At 47.2% G+C, this 14361-nt stretch overlaps 1 protein-coding gene across 1 annotated transcript in view; it reads right to left on the bottom strand.

The window, feature by feature from the left end:
- The window catches only part of P2RY6 (pyrimidinergic receptor P2Y6), a 65777-nt gene extending 54612 nt beyond the window's left edge, over positions 1-11165 (bottom strand). The window contains exon 1 of the mRNA XM_066588319.1: positions 10931-11165. The gene's annotated coding sequence lies outside the window, so the exon portion shown is untranslated. The remainder of the gene's footprint in view (positions 1-10930) is intronic.
- Positions 11166-14361: the final 3196 nt, after the last annotated feature.

Raw genomic sequence — 14361 nt, 5'->3', positions numbered from 1 at the left:
GATAGCACTCTCATTGTGACTCCATACAGTATTAGTTCCCCCCCTTGTACCCCATATAGTAATAGCATTCTCATTGTGACTTCATACAGTATTAGTTCCCCCCCTTGTACCCCATATAGTAATAGTGCCCCCATTGTGACTCCATACAGTATTAGTTTCCCCCTTGTACCCCATATAGTGATAGCATTCTCATTGTGACTCCATACAGTATTAGTTCCCTCCTTGTGCCCCCATATAGTGATAGCACTCTCATTGTGACTCCATACAGTATTAGTTCCCCCCTTGTACCCCATATAGTGATAGCACTCTCATTGTGACTCCATACAGTATTAGTTCCCCCCCTTGTACCCCATATAGTAATAGCATTCTCATTGTGACTTCATACAGTATTAGTTCCCCCCCTTGTACCCCATATAGTAATAGTGCCCCCATTGTGACTCCATACAGTATTAGTTCCCCCCTTGTACCCCATATAGTAATAGCATTCTCATTGTGACTCCATACAGTATTAGTTCCCCCCTTGTGCCCCCATATAGTAATAGTTCCCTTATTGTGACTCCATACAGTATTAGTTCCCCCCTTGAACCCCATATAGTAATAGCATTCTCATTGTGACTCCATACAGTATTAGTTCCCCTCTTGTACCCCATATAGTAATAGTTCCCTTATTGTGACTCCATACAGTATTAGTTCCCCCCTTGTACCCCATTTAGTAATAGTACTCTCATTGTGACTCCATACAGTATTAGTTACCCCCTTGTACCCCATATAGTGATAGCACTCTCATTGTGACTCCATACAGTATTAGTTCCCCCCTTGTACCCCATTTAGTAATAGTACTCTCATTGTGACTCCATACAGTATTAGTTACCCCCTTGTACCCCATATAGTGATAGCACTCTCATTGTGACTCCATACAGTATTAGTTCCCCCCCTTGTACCCCATATAGTAATAGCATTCTCATTGTGACTTCATACAGTATTAGTTCCCCCCCTTGTACCCCATATAGTAATAGTGCCCCCATTGTGACTCCATACAGTATTAGTTCCCCCCTTGTACCCCATATAGTAATAGCATTCTCATTGTGACTCCATACAGTATTAGTTCCCCCCTTGTGCCCCCATATAGTATTAGTTCCCTTATTGTGACTCCATGCAGTATTAGTTCCCCCCTTGTACCCCATATAGTAATAGCATTCTCATTGTGACTCCATACAGTATTAGTTCCCCCCTTGTGCCCCCATATAGTATTAGTTCCCTTATTGTGACTCCATGCAGTATTAGTTCCCCCTTGTACCCCATATAGTAATAGCATTCTCATTGTGACTCCATACAGTATTAGTTCCCCCCTTGTACCCCATATAGTAATAGTACTCCCATTGTGACTCCATACAGTATTAGTTCCCCCCTTGTACCCCATATAGTAATAGTACTCCCATTGTGACTCCATACAGTATTAGTTCCCCTCTTGTACCCCATATAGTAATAGTTCCCTTATTGTGACTCCATACAGTATTAGTTCCCCCCTTGTACCCCATTTAGTAATAGTACTCTCATTGTGACTCCATACAGTATTAGTTACCCCCTTGTACCCCATATAGTGATAGCACTCTCATTGTGACTCCATACAGTATTAGTTCCCCCCTTGTACCCCATATAGTGATAGCACTCTCATTGTGACTCCATACAGTATTAGTTCCCCCCCTTGTACCCCATATAGTAATAGCATTCTCATTGTGACTTCATACAGTATTAGTTCCCCCCCTTGTACCCCATATAGTAATAGTGCCCCCATTGTGACTCCATACAGTATTAGTTCCCCCCTTGTACCCCATATAGTAATAGCATTCTCATTGTGACTTCATACAGTATTAGTTCCCCCCTTGTGCCCCCATATAGTAATAGCATTCTCATTGTGACTCCATACAGTATTAGTTCCCCCCTTGTGCCCCCATATAGTAATAGTTCCCTTATTGTGACTCCATACAGTATTAGTTCCCCCCTTGTACCCCATATAGTAATAGCATTCTCATTGTGACTCCATACAGTATTAGTTCCCCCCTTGTACCCCATATAGTAATAGTTCCCTTATTGTGACTCCATACAGTATTAGTTCCCCCCTTGTACCCCATTTAGTAATAGTACTCTCATTGTGACTCCATACAGTATTAGTTACCCCCTTGTACCCCATATAGTGATAGCACTCTCATTGTGACTCCATACAGTATTAGTTCCCCCCTTGTACCCCATATAGTGATAGCACTCTCATTGTGACTCCATACAGTATTAGTTCCCCCCCTTGTACCCCATATAGTAATAGCATTCTCATTGTGACTTCATACAGTATTAGTTCCCCCCCTTGTACCCCATATAGTAATAGTGCCCCCATTGTGACTCCATACAGTATTAGTTCCCCCCTTGTACCCCATATAGTAATAGCATTCTCATTGTGACTCCATACAGTATTAGTTCCCCCCTTGTGCCCCCATATAGTATTAGTTCCCTTATTGTGACTCCATACAGTATTAGTTCCCCCCTTGTACCCCATATAGTAATAGCATTCTCATTGTGACTCCATACAGTATTAGTTCCCCCCTTGTACCCCATATAGTAATAGTACTCCCATTGTGACTCCATACAGTATTAGTTTCCCCCTTGTACCCCATATAGTGATAGCATTCTCATTGTGACTCCATACAGTATTAGTTCCCTCCTTGTGCCCCCATATAGTGATAGCACTCTCATTGTGACTCCATACAGTATTAGTTTCCCCCTTGTACCCCATATAGTAATAGCATTCTCATTGTGACTTCATACAGTATTAGTTCCCCCCCTTGTACCCCATATAGTAATAGTGCCCCCATTGTGACTCCATACAGTATTAGTTTCCCCCTTGTACCCCATATAGTGATAGCATTCTCATTGTGACTTCATACAGTATTAGTTCCCCCCCTTGTACCCCATATAGTAATAGTGCCCCCATTGTGACTCCATACAGTATTAGTTTCCCCCTTGTGCCCCCATATAGTGATAGCACTCTCACTGTGACTCCATACAGTATTAGTTCCCCCCTTGTACCCCATATAGTGATAGCACTCTCATTGTGATTCCATACAGTATTAGTTCCCTCCTTGTACCCCATATAGTAATAGTTTCCCTATTGTGACTCCATACAGTATTGGTTCCCTCCTTGTGCCTCTATATAGTAATATTGTTCCCATTGTGACTCCCTGCCACATTAGTTTTCTCTTTGTATCCCCATATAGTAATAGTGCCCCCATTGTGACTCCATACAGGATTATTTTCCCCATTGTTCCACATACAGTGCATTAATTTAGCCCTGTCAACAGTGAAAATGGTTGTGTGGACTTCTGACGCATTTCCGCTCATGCCCGTGCCCGTCCCTTGCCGCATCTCGTCACTGAAGCAAGATTTTCTGTGTTTGATTTCTGCACGTGGATTTCGCCTGTTTACAGGGATAAACCAGAGCGAGGATCCACGGCCCAAACCGCAGCGGACAGATGAGGATTTAGTCATGTTTCTTAGAGACAGAATGTTACAGTATCCTACCTGATGATCGGCCAGCCTGGGGGCCCTAGAACTTACCCCCAACACCTGTCCCTGCCTACTTGCCTCCACTCCTGGCTAACCCCAGGCGGGCAACTGGGTGGCGGTCCCTACACTCACTAGGGACCGAGAGAGGACTGGCGCACCAAGATGGAACAGGGTGGAATACCTACAGGACGGGCAGATGAACTAACCTACAGAGAATAACCGGAGACCGAGGCAGATGGGAGAACCTGGCAGATATAGCAAACAAGCTGACAAACAGGAGACTGACAGAGGCAGGATGCAAGCACGCTGACAGAAACCAATAACTGGCAGTGAATGGACCTCACTGCCAGCCTTATAAACAGAAGCCTCCGCCAAGGGGCGGAGAGAGGGAGGCGCTACCTCCCAGCGGGATCTAATATACAGGAGCTCGTGCATGGATCCGCAATCACAGGCGCGCACGCGCAACAGACCTACGAGCGTGCGCACCGCGCCGACCAGCCACCCGCGCCCCCGACAGCCGGACAACAAGCCGGGGGGACACGCCCCAACCGCGGGACCCAGCGCCCGGCCGCCCTGGGAAGACCCGCAGCCGCTGCATGGTAACAGAATTCACGTGGACAATTCCTTAGTGAATTCCGCTGCGTGACCCCGCCCTGTAGACTACGGCGCACATCTGCAATAGGATGCATTGCACGCTTTAGGATGCAAAGGCCGCATCAAAAACCACATCAGAATCCGCGCGGTTGATAACTGGCGCTTGCAATCATTTTGTGGTTTGCTTTCGAAGGTCCCTATGAGGTTAAATTAGCAGTTGCTAAAAAAGACGCTGTCGCTGTCCCCCCTCCCCGAACCAGAACCCGGGGGGGGGGGGGGGGCTGTAAGCTGCTTCCGCCGTCCTACAAGAAGCGGATTCATGGCTCATAAAAAGTCAGCCTTGGGATAAATTCTTGCAGTGGGAAAAGGGAGCGATGTGCTAAAAATGTCCCCTGCGCAGAGCCGAGAGTTTTGCGCACTGTGCGGCCATTATTGTACAGGAGACAGTTTGGGAAATCGTCCCCTTTAGGCCAGTTTCATATGGGTGACAAAATTGCGCATTTTTGAGCAATGCGAGAGCGAGAGCAAACGCGAGATTATGAGACTAATGATTTTCAGCAGTTTCTTTCCCATTTGCGACGTTTTCACTTGAGCGATGTGGAGGGGGGAAAAAAAAGAAAAATCGCAGCGTGCCTTTTCTTTTTGCGATTTTTTTTTTTTTTTAAATCGCCCATGTTTCCCTCCTTTTAACGTATTGCAGCGCACTTCTGATTCATGCGATGCAATGTGTTTTAATGCTGTGTGCCGCAGGTCTAGGGGGCGCTGGGTGGGCTCCCTCCACAGTTTGCTGCCGCTGCCCCAGGTCTGAGTGCTCTAGTCAAGGCGCTGTCACTTGTCGGAGCCCCTGACACCCCATTATGTTACACCCTGAGGTCGCACTACACACATAGAGGAATGCATTGAACGGCTCGGTCCCTGCGGACGCGTCCGCATCCGTAGGATGTCGCGGTCTTCGGTAATACAAACGCTGGTCATTGCTTGAATAACATGTCCCTCAGCAAAGGGATGAATTCAGACGGGCGCGTTCATCATGCGAGTCATGCCTGACCGCGATACGGACGGAACTTGCACGCATTAATAACACATTGTTGTCAGTGTGCTTATTCACATGAGCGATACTGCGAGACTGAAAAGTCGCTGCATCTCCTATTTTTTAGTAATTCCTCATAAGGATTCGACCGTAATTTCCTATGGGAACTTTAGATAAAAATCGTATCGCGCTCAGAAGCCATGTGATCTGCACGCGGGTGCCATTTTTAACATTAAAAACACTTGTGATTTTCTCACACGGATGAATCGCGGGCGCATGGGATGGATGCAATTCGTTTTTTAAAGCAAAAACGCATCATTCTCGCATCCAGAATCGCCGTTCTACAGGCGTGTTCTCGGTGCGGGTTTCTCAGACCGGTGTGACGCTCACCTGTGTGAATGCGCCCCAAGATGTGAAAATGTCAGTTATTAAAAAAGTCACTTAGATATTCAATTTTATGTGAATTCACGAAAAAAAATAATTTTGCATTTCAATTCTTCTTCAGTTTCAAGATTTCTGCTTGCTGTCAGTGAATGAGCCAACTCTAGCTATAACCAGAGGCTGAATGCCTGCACAGTTGAGGCTTGGAACAATGTATCAGTCTAGACCTTCCTCTTTGAGGTGAACACATCAGCAGCACAGATCTCTCAGGCCGCTCTCACACACACAATCGGTAAAACGCTGCGACTTCACTTTCGATTCCTGCAGCTGACAGCGTGTTTTAGCGCTCGCCATCATTGTGATGGGTGATGGGGTGCGCTAAACACGGAAAAATAGAGCAGAAAGCGCTTGAAAATCAGGGAGCTGGAAAGGGCCTTCCAGCGCCACCACCCAGCGCATGTCTGCAATCAATGGGAGCGTTATGTCGCGATTAATGCTCTGTGAACCTCTAGGGCTGACAATTTGCATCCAGTCAAGACAAGCTTTAGGGCAAATTGTAACAAACCCTCAGCTGTGCAACGTAAAGAGGTCACAAGTTTTGGTGCGCTCTAGATTTGCAATAAACTTTATGACTTTTAAGTGGAAGGGGCGTGACCAACAACCATAGAGCCATGAAATAGTGCAAACCTACGCAGCCGCCATGTGTGATCCCAGACTCATACAACCGTTAAAGGGATCTTCCCAAATGCCATATGATAGGTGACAAAAGTCTGATGGGTGGGGTCAGCACTGAGACCCCCACTAATATGGAGAACAGGAATCCTGTGTCCCCTCCTCCTCGCCGCGGACTTGCTGCACCCCCACAGTTGATTAGTGGTGGTCACACATCTGCTCCACTAATCTTCAATGGGACTGCCGGAGTAAAGTGCATGACCACTATCAGGACCGGTGAAATGTGGGGGCAGTGACAAGAAGAGGGGACATGGGACTCCCCATTTTTGGGATTACCAGGGGTCTCAGTGGTGAAGCCCCCATAGATCAGATGATGGATAGGCGATAATTGTATTCTTAATGGGGTCGTTAAAGGAAGCCAGTTAACGTCTGCCCTCAGAAGAGGTATTAACTAGCAGATCGGAGGGGGCATCTGCTGAGACCCCCTTGGTCCTCAGGACTGCGGTCTAGAGTGTCCCACAATGAAGGGTAGCGCATGTACCACGCTTGCCTTCATCTCTGGATGTCCCAGACCTGGAGGGGGACCCTGCGGATGGACCCCACCCATCAGCTAGTAATCCCCTCTCCTGTGAATAGAAGATAACTTGCTTTTGTGGGACAACCCAATTAAGGATGCATTCACATGAACATATATCGGCTCGGTTTTCACGCCCAGCTGATATACGTTGTCCTCGTGTGCAGAGGGGGGAGGATGGAAGAGCCAGGAGCAGGAACTCAGCTCCTGCCCCCTCTCTGCCCCCTGCACTATTTGCAATAGGGAGAGGTGGAATGGGGGTGGGGCTAATTCGCAGAAATGAAGCCCCGCCCTGTCCCGCCCCCTTTCATTGCAAATAGTGCAGAGGGGTGGAGAGGAGGCAGAGAGGGGGCGGGAGCTCAGCTCCTGCTCCTGGCTCTTCCATCCTCCCCCCCTGCAGATAAGGACGACGTATATCGGCTCGGCGTGAAAACCGAGCCGATATACGTTTGTGTGAATGCAGCCTAAGCTTCAGTTACATGAAACCCTTTAAGCAATTGATAATCCTTATTTATTTATTAAGGTGTGTTAACATTTGCGGAAACGCTGCAGAGAAACCGCAGCGGAAATGTTTAGGGCTCCTGTTCCAGGGCGCAGCGATATCCCGCAGCAGATCTCCTCTGTGGAAGCCGCCGCCGGGGAGCAGGAGCCTGCTGACGGTTCTCCACGCTGAGCCTATCGGACAGATAGGCTGACCGCGGAGAATCGCAGCAATTTGCAGCAGGCCGCAATTTAAATACCGCGAGCAGAGAATCGCTAAGATTCTCCGCTCGTGGACAGCGGGGCTGCACTTTCCATAGTTAAGTCTATGGAGAGCGTTCACTACGTTCCCCGCGACCGGATTATTGCCACGTGGAACGCAGTGAAAATTCGCCCGTGGACAGAAGGCCTTACTGTTAAATTGGCTGGGAATAAAGCCCATCCTGGTCACATGTAGAGGATAAAACCGCTGAGGATTCTCTGCTGTAACAGTACTGTGCAGCCTCAGCGGGACTTTTGAGTGCTATGAATGAGCTTGATTTGCACACATATCTGCGCATTTTTATGTACTTTTTGCGCACTCAGTGTGCATGTTCATTTACGTGGGGCAGACACACCCTGATTTAAAAGTCTATTAACCCTTTCCAATCCACTGTCTGGCGTATTCCTACATGCTGATTCAAGCTTGTACAGCTCCAATGTCAGAAGATGTCCGTCAGGGTATTCTAAGCCTGGGTTCCCACACAGCGGAATCCCGGTGGAAATCTCGCGGTTTGGCCGCAGCGAAAAACCGCGAGATTTCCGCTGGGAGAAGCGCTGCTTCAAAACCCGCGGCACTTAGCCGCGGGTTTTGAAGCGGCCCAGCCGCTCGCTCTTCCGCTGTGGCCAGTGCTCCCATAGAGGAGCGTGCGGCCGCAGCGGAGGAAGAAAAAGAAAGAGCATGCTGCGGCCGGCTAATCCGTGCCACAGTGCCAGCTTCTGCCGGCTTTGCTGCGGCGGATCTGCCGTCCTGTCTGGACGAGATTACTGAGAAATCCCGTCCACATGGCTGGCTAATCCCGGGATTAGCGGCCACAGGCGAATTTGCCACGGCGAAATTCTGGACGGAATTTCCGCTGCAAATTCGCCCGTGTGAACCCAGCTTTACAGTCTATTGCCAGCCACTCCGCTGTCGGAGCCTCTCTGACGCACACACACTGGCTTTAGCCAGCAGATGGCACTGTTGTACAACAGCAAAAAGAGAAAGCCTTTTAGGAAACCCTGAATCCAAAATTGGATTGGAAGGGGTTAAGCTTAATGAGGTCTAGATGTGTTCTTTTTTTACTGAAATGCGTTGCAAGTTTCGCGTGACTCCCGCAGACCTCTATGGGGACCCTTGGTGCGCAAATCTGCACAAAAATAGAGCAGATCCTATGTACAAAATGTGTACGAACCCGTTGGTATCAGCTGTTCTGTTCTCTCTGTATTGTGCGCACAGATCTTGCACGTGCCAATATGTCCGTGTGAAGCGCCGTTAATCTAACCTGCAGTTTTGCTGCTTTTCTGCAACTTGTGAACGCACCCTTATAGGGGTTTTACCACCAAATACATTTATCCTTTAGGGCTCTTTCGCACAAACGTATTCGCAAATGTTTGTACTATAAATGAGGTTGATTTGCGCAGGTATCAGCGCATTTAATGTACTTTTTGCGCATGCAGGGCGTGTTCATTCGCGCAAGCAGGTGGACACACCCTGATTTCGGTGGCTATTTAGCCTAATGAGGTCCTGATGTGCTCTTTTTCTCTATTTTCCTTCTATGGGGACCTTTACTGCACAAATATGTAGGAAAATAGAGCCGGTCCTATTTTTTTTGCGCACACGGGAAAAACGGAAAATGTGTATGAAGCAATTGAGATCAGTGGGCTCTATTCTCATCGTATTGTGAGTGCAAATACTCTTGTGTGAAGGAGTCCTTAATCACAGGGGAGGGCAAAAATGATCGTGGGGGTCCAACTGGGGTACCTGAATGCCCCCGCCCCGATCACCTCTTTGTGATGGGCAGAAATCAATGCGCTCGACAAACTCCCTCATACGAGTGCACCACCGCTCCATCCACAGGGGGATCCGGGCAGATCTTGAGATTGCTGGTGGTCCCAGTTCTCGGACCCCCAGCAATCAGCATTTATCTTACATCTAGTGGATCGGGGATAAATGTCTGACGGCACAAACCCTTTCAGGGGCTCCTTCAGACGAGTGATTGCACAAATACGCTCACTGCAGCGCAGGGTATTTGTGCATGGACGATGTTTGTAAAACCACGTAATCTGCCTGCTGCACGCACGTCAGCGCATATTACTCTTATTTTTGCGCACGCAAGGCCACTTCACGCGCGTGACACTCCCTTTCCATGGAAGTTAATGGCTATTAAAGCCTAATGAGGTCCAGCTATCTCCTTTCCTGAATTTTGCGCAGTGTCATCCTTCCCCTTGCGTACTTGCAAATCTCCCATAGACGTCAATGGGGCCATTACTGCGCAAAACACGGGGACATAGAGCAAGTTCCACTTTTTGGTGCATTTCAACGTGGAATTTACTCACTGAATTGCAATGAATGAATTCTGTGGTGAAGATGTGCAACAATTGGAGCCTGACTGCTGTCAGTGAATGGGGCTTATTCAGTTTCCATTCACTTACATTGTTGCTGTATTTTGGCATGAAAAGCACTGCTGAAATGACGCAGAATATCCATAATGTATGAACTTCCCTAATAAAACGTCTGCTGCAATCGAAGATACTTTGCCTTTCAATGTCTCACTATGTACAAAATTTCTGCTTGCTGTCAATGAATAGAAATATTATCTTTATCCAGAAGCTGAAGAATTGTACAAATTCAGCTGTGTTCACATGCAGCAGATTTCTTGCAGAAATTACAGTGGCTAAAAAAACTCCTTCCGTATCATGAATGGCGCTGCTGCTGCAATAAGTACGCGGATTTCTATAAACCCCATCCCAATGAAAGAGACGCTCGCAGCTTTCTTGTTCCAGAGGTTAATACCTCGGCTCCCCGTCTCTCCCGTCCTGATAGATTGGGTCAGTTCAGGGTTTCTGTCTCTTCGCTCCGTTTTTGCAGGAGAGAAACTGAAATAAAATAGAAAAAAAAGCGGATCCGTATTTTCCACCATTAATTTCAATAGGGTTCAGTTTGCTGCCGTTCTGTTAGGTTTCCATTTTTTTGGAAAATAGCGCAGTCTGCAGTATTATTTTTCTATCCCAAAAAATGGAAATCAGATGGAATAGAAACGCATGGAAGACTTTCCGTTTTTTTGACACCCCATTAAAGTCAATGGGGAAAAAAAGATCTGTTTTTCTCTGTTTTATTTCAGTTTCTTTCCTCCAAAAACGGAGCAGAGAAGGAAACCCTGAACTGACCCGAACGCAGGTGTGAGAGCCGCCTGACCTGCACTGATACATTGTATCAGTCTGGAGGATTGTGTGGACTGGATACATTGTAACAACCCTCAGCTGTGAGAAGTATTAGGTCTTTGCTCTGGATATCAGTGAAGATACAAAATGTATCAAGAAGAACAATTTCTATGCATGTCCCATAAATGCATCCGGTGGTCCCGCAGTACAGTAAGTACACGGTGAGCGCAGCCGCCACTTACCTTGCAGCAAGGAATGAGAATATCCTGTCAGATGCAGCAGAGCCGAGTCCTGTAGATCTTCACAGCTCAACTCTTCCAGAATGCACAAGGTCATTAATGTAATCAGATCCCTATATAAATGTCCAAGGCGGGCCCCTTCTACAGACTGCGACCCCTAATATTCCTCATGGAGGGTCTCCTGTGACTCCTTAGGACTCAGTACAGATCTGCTCCTTCCCCGTCTACAAGTCCTTGTGTTGAGTTTCCTTCGCCCTCCCCTTTCTTACACAGAAGCTGTCAATAGCTGAACCATGTAGGAGTGACCCGCTCCACTGCTCAGACTTGTCAGCTCTGTGTCAGTAAGGAGCTGCAAAAGTCCTGGGGGCAAGAAAATCTCCATATGTGATTAAAGTGTCTTCTCTAACTATGGCTGTACTATATGTCAGTGCATGAAAAAAGGGCAATGAATGCAAGAGCCAAGGGGACATTAGAAATGTCACAATGGGGTCGTGCATGAAATCCCACCCTACCGCAGGATGACCTGGACAGGTGCATACACTGACACCATGAGAAAACGCCGAACAGATCCCACCCCTCACTTAAACCTCCTTCTTTATTAGTATCCTGTACAGCCCCTTTATTAGACCCCATTTACTAGCACATTGGACGCCCTTTGGATTTCAGATCAGCAGCAAATCCTTGTAGTGTAGATTTCACTTGGTGATGAAATAGTTCTGCAGGAATCTCGGCCCCTATGGACAGGAAACTTCTTGTAGTTGCTGTAGATTAGATGGCGGTGCTGACATGTTCTGACCAGCTGGCAGCAAGGGGTCAGCCATTCATGCTGCTTGCACCAAATTCTGACCTCCCATCAGTACGGTGCAGCAGCAATCTGGATCCATCTAACCAGGAACTGTTTATCCGCTGCTCAGTGATACAAGTTTTGTGCTCTTTTGCCCCCCTGGAGTCTCATCTAGATTGCGCCATTCTCTGTATACTCTCCACAATGTTACATTAGAAACCCCCCCGTGGCTGGCAGTGAGACCCCGGCTAGTCTAGCACCGATGACCAGCCTCGTTGGAAGTCGCTCCGATCGCTGGATTTTCCCATCTAATGTGGATTCACACTGAAACTGATTCAATAAAAACTTGTCACCTGATTTTATGCCGCACTCCGGGGTCACGGGGAGAATTACCATACAGGGGGCGCCAATCATGAGGGGGATGGGGGCGCTAATAATGGGCTGGGGGCTCTAATAAGCAGCCACTCAGTGTATACTTATACGAATCCAGTCTGAGATCAGCAGTACAGACACCTCCCCTTCCAGCCTGGTTCCAACACCCAGTCCCATGATCTAGATCTCCCTCACCTTTCTGGATCGGTGACATCATTGCAGGGGTCTAGTAACTTGCTCATTTCAATAACTAAGCCAGCTCCTTGTGATGACGCCATCAACCCTAGGATAGGGGGAGATCTATACCACATGACCCATGCTACAAAGTTGCATGTGGTGCTACAATGAATGGCTGTGATTGGTTCATCGAGCACTGGCTTTGATTGGCTGTGCCACGGCGCTCGAGAACCAATCAGAGGCAGCACTTCCTGGAGGTGGGGTTTTTCAAATTCCTGACCAGGAGGTGTTGCCTGAAGACTGAAGTCAAGGGCAGGGAACTTGCAGAGAAGATGTGCAGCGGGGCGGACAGCGGCTGTTAGGGGATGTATTTTTTTTTTATGCAGCTAGGACTTATTTTAGGGACAAACAGTAAGATTTCCTACTGTAAAAGTTGCATCGCACCCCACAAAAATCGCGTTTTCATGCAATACGATGCAACAGAAAGGAAAACTCCATAGGGAAACATGGGCTACAAAACAGCGCAAATTGCAGCTGTGTAGAGCATGCTGTGATTTTGTATTCTCGCAATATAGCAACCTACAAAACATCGCTTGTGTGGAAAAACTCATTGGAATGCATGGGCTTCACATACAGATAATTACACAATTTTGTCATCCGTGTAAAAGCAAACTTAAAGTTAAAGTGACCTTCCGGTTCAAGACAAAACCCTGTCTAGTTACCAGAGGGGGAGCTATATCACCTTCTGTTGGTCTTCTGTGCTGTTGTTCCTGGGTATGGGCTCTGCTTTCATGCATCCAAATTGGCCACCAGTCCTCTGACTACCTAACCCACACTGTGCATTGGTAGCGTTAGATTACTGATAGACTAAACGTGCTCTCTAATTGGCCAGCATTGCTCATGTGATCAGCTCTGGCCAATCAGAAAGCAGTGCAAATTATACATTAGATAGTTAGAAAGTTGTGGCAATGAGTAAAAATGGGACCAACAGATCAGAGGGATAAGAACTCAGAAGAGCCACAGCAGGCAAAATAAGCCCTCTTTCTGGTTTTGTCCCAGGACTGGAGGGTCGTTTAACCCTTTTCAATCCACTGTCTGATGTCTTTCTGATTGAAGCCTGTACAGCTTTGATGTTGGAAGACGTTCGCAGGGTATTCTTACTGTATATTACTGGCGGCTCTGTTGTCGAGGGCCTCTTCAGCATGTCTCATACCGCAGTACAGGCTCTAGCCAGCAGATGGCACCACTGTAAAATGGCAGAAAGAGAAAGCCCCCTAGGAAACCCTGAATCCAAAATTGGATTGCAAATGGTTAATATTCACTATTCTACTTTCTCAATAAAACTTTAGGCCCCTCAGGCACAGATAATCCCCTATAGCTACACCCCTTGGGGTACCCAATAATGACCCAATGAATATGTCAACTATTGCACATACAGACAGGCAAAAATGAGCCTTCCCTCTCCATACCTTCCAACATTTAAATCCTAAATTGCAGTAGCTTTAAGCCCCACCCTTATCAGAAAAAGAAAAACTAGCTTAGAAATGTTTATTTCCAGCACACTATGTGGTACATTAAATTGTATTATCAAAATTTTTAACTTGGTCCTCAAAAAACAAGTCCTCAAGTAGCTATAGAAATGGGAAAATAAAAAGTTATGAATTTTTGCAAGTGAGGAGGAAAAAAACTGAATGGAAAAAGGGTCACGTTTTCAAGGGGTTAAAGGGGTTGTCCTGCGAAACAAAGTGGGGTTATACACTTCCGTATGGCCATATTAATGCACTTTGTAATGTACATTGTGCATTAATTATGAGCCATACAGGAGTTATTCCCTTACCTGCTCCATTGCTGGCGTCCTCGTCTCCATGGTGCCGTCTAATTTTCAGCGTCTAATCGCCCGATTAGACGCGCTTGCGCAGTCCGGTCTTCTTCCTTTCTGAATGGGGCCGCTCGTGCCGGAGAGCGGCTCCTCGTAGCTCCGCCCCGTCACGTGTGCTGATTTCAGCCAATCAGGAGGCTGGAATCGGCAATGGACCGCACGGTGCACCGCATGGTGCACCGTCGGTGAAGATTCCGGCGGCCATCTTACTTAAGTAAGTAA

The sequence above is a fragment of the Eleutherodactylus coqui genome, chromosome 1 (assembly GCF_035609145.1).
Source record: "Eleutherodactylus coqui strain aEleCoq1 chromosome 1, aEleCoq1.hap1, whole genome shotgun sequence".
Taxonomy (NCBI): Eukaryota; Metazoa; Chordata; class Amphibia; order Anura; family Eleutherodactylidae; genus Eleutherodactylus; species Eleutherodactylus coqui.
This window is presented reverse-complemented; position numbering and strand designations above follow the sequence as displayed.